Source organism: Neolamprologus brichardi, chromosome 23, assembly GCF_056152115.1.
Source record: "Neolamprologus brichardi isolate AB-2024 chromosome 23, ASM5615211v1, whole genome shotgun sequence".
Lineage (NCBI taxonomy): Eukaryota > Metazoa > Chordata > Actinopteri > Cichliformes > Cichlidae > Neolamprologus > Neolamprologus brichardi.
In genome coordinates, this window is record NC_142125.1 from 29,419,579 (window position 1) to 29,422,810 (window position 3,232).

Here is a 3,232-nt window from a genome sequence, read left to right on the forward strand (position 1 = left end):
GTTTATGGTTTAGGGTTAGGGTTAGGGATGAAATGGACAAAACTCATCCAAAACAAACTTTTTATTAGTGTCGACTGTTTGAGTGGTGAGCAGTGAGTCTTTCCTCCGTAGGACAGTTGCTTAGAGTTGTAACTATACGCAGGAGGAAGCTGCCATCTTTGGGTTAGGGTTAGGGTTAGGGTTATGGATAGGGTTAGGGTTTATGGTTAGGGTTAGGGTTAGGGTTATGGATAGGGTTAGGGTTTATGGTTTAGGGTTAGGGTTAGGGATGAAATGGACAAAAATCATCCAAAACAAACTTTTTATTAGTGTCGACTGTTTGAGTGGTGAGCAGTGAGTCTTTCCTCCGTAGGACAGGTGCTTAGAGTTGTAACTATACGCAGGAGGAAGCTGCCATCTTTGGGTTAGGGTTAGGGTTAGGGTTATGGATAGGGTTAGGGTTTATGGTTTAGGGTTACGGTTAGGGATGGGTTAGGGTTAGGGTTAGGTTCATGGATAGGGTTAGGGTTTATGGTTTAGGGTTAGGGTTAGGGATCGGTAAGTGTTAAGGTTAGGGTTAGGGTTATGGATAGGGTTAGGGTTAGGGTTAGGGTTAGGGTTATGGATAGGGTTAGGGTTAGGGTTAGGGTTAGGGATGGGTTAGGGTTAGGGTTAGGGTTAGGGTTATGGATAGGGTTAGGGTTTATGGTTTAGGGTTAGGGTTAGGGATGAAATGGACAAAAATCATCCAAAACAAAGTTTTTATTAGTCTCGACTGTTTGAATGGTGAGCAGTGAGTCTTTCCTCCGTAGGACAGTTGCTTAGAGTTGTAACTATACGCAGGAGGAAACTGCCATCTTTGGGTTAGGGTTAGGGTTATGGATAGGGTTAGGGTTTATGGGTTAGGGTTAGGGTTAGGGATGGGTTAGGGTTAGGGTTAGGGTTAGGGTTATGGATAGGGTTAGGGTTAGGGTTAGGGTTATGGATAGGGTTAGGGTTAGGGTTAGGGTTAGGGATGGGTTAGGGTTAGGGTTAGGGTTATGGATAGGGTTAGGGTTAGGGTTAGGGTTAGGGTTATGGATAGGGTTAGGGTTAGGGTTAGGGTTAGGGTTATGGATAGGGTTAGGGTTAGGGTTATGGATAGGGTTAGGGTTAGGGTTAGGGTTAGGGTTATGGATAGGGTTAGGGTTTATGGTTTAGGGTTAGGGTTAGGGATGGGTTAGGGTTAGGGTTAGGGTTATGGATAGGGTTAGGGTTTATGGTTTAGGGTTAGGGTTAGGGATGAAATGGACAAAAATCATCCAAAACAAACTTTTTATTAGTGTCGACTGTTTGAGTGGTGAGCAGTGAGTCTTTCCTCCGTAGGACAGTTGCTTAGAGTTGTAACTATACGCATGAGGAAGCTGCCATCTTTGGGTTAGGGTTAGGGTTAGGGTTATGGATAGGGTTAGGGTTTATGGTTAGGGTTAGGGTTAGGGTTATGGATAGGGTTAGGGTTTATGGTTTAGGGTTAGGGTTAGGGATGGGTTAGGGTTAGGGTTAGGGTTATGGATAGGGTTAGGGTTTATGGTTTATGGTTTAGGGTTAGGGTTAGTGATGGGTAAGGGTTAAGGTTAGGGTTAGGGTTATGGATAGGGTTAGGGTTAGGGTTAGGGTTAGGGTTATGGATAGGGTTAGGGTTAGGGTTAGGGATGGGTTAGGGTTAGGGTTAGGGTTATGGATAGGGTTAGGGTTTATGGTTTAGGGTTAGGGTTAGGGATGAAATGGACAAAAATCATCCAAAACAAAGTTTTTATTAGTCTCGACTGTTTGAATGGTGAGCAGTGAGTCTTTCCTCCGTAGGACAGTTGCTTAGAGTTGTAACTATACGCAGGAGGAAGCTGCCATCTTTGGGTTATGGTTAGGGTTAGGGTTATGGATAGGGTTAGGGTTAGGGTTAGGGTTAGGGTTAGGGATGGGTTAGGGTTAGGGTTAGGGATGGGTTAGGGTTAGGGTTATTGATAGGGTTAGGGTTTATGGTTTAGGGTTAGGGTTAAGGATGAAATGGACAAAAATCATCCAAAAGGGTTAGGGTTAGGTTTAGGGTTAGGGTTAGGGGTTAGGGTTAGGGTTAGGGAAGAAATGGACTAAAATCATCCAAAACGAACTTTTTATTAGTGTCGACTGTTTGAGTGGTGAGCAGTGAGTCTTTCCTCCGTAGGACAGTTGCTTAGAGTTGTAACTATACGCAGGAGGAAGCTGCCATCTTTGGGTTAGGGTTACGGTTATGGATAGGGTTAGGGTTTATGGTTTAGGGTTAGGGTTCGGGATGGGTTAGGGTTAGGGTTAGGGTTATGGATAGGGTTAGGGTTTATGGTTTAGGGTTAGGGTTAGGGATGGGTAAGGGTTAGGGTTAGGGTTAGGGTTAGGGTTATGGATAGGGTTAGGGTTAGGGTTAGGGTTAGGGTTATGGATAGGGTTAGGGTTAGGGTTAGGGTTAGGGATGGGTTAGGGTTAGGGTTAGGGTTATGGATAGGGTTAGGGTTTATGGTTTAGGGTTAGGGTTAGGGATGAAATGGACAAAAATCATCCAAAACAAACTTTTTATTAGTCTCGACTGTTTGAATGGTGAGCAGTGAGTCTTTCCTCCGTAGGACAGTTGCTTAGAGTTGTAACTATACGTAGGAGGAAGCTGCCATCTTTGGGTTAGGGTTAGGGTTAGGGTTATGGATAAGGTTAGGGTTTATGGGTTAGGGTTAGGGTTAGGGTTAGGGATGGGTTAGGGTTAGGGTTAGGGTTAGGGTTATGGATAGGGTTAGGGTTAGGGTTATGGATAGGGTTAGGGTTAGGGTTAGGGTTAGGGATGGGTTAGGGTTAGGGTTAGAGTTAGGGTTATGGATAGGGTTAGGGTTAGGGTTAGGGTTAGGGTTATGGATAGGGTTAGGGTTAGGGTTAGGGATGGGTTAGGGTTAGGGTTAGGGTTATGGATAGGGTTAGGGTTTATGGTTTAGGGTTAGGGTTAGGGATGAAATGGACAAAAATCATCCAAAACAAACTTTTTATTAGTGTCGACTGTTTGAGTGGTGAGCAGTGAGTCTTTCCTCCGTAGGACAGTTGCTTAGAGTTGTAACTATACGCAGGAGGAAGCTGCCATCTTTGGGTTAGGGTTAGGGTTAGGGTTATGGATAGGGTTAGGGTTTATGGTTAGGGTTAGGGTTAGGGTTATGGATAGGGTTAGGGTTTATGGTTTAGGGTTAGGGTTAGGGATGAAATG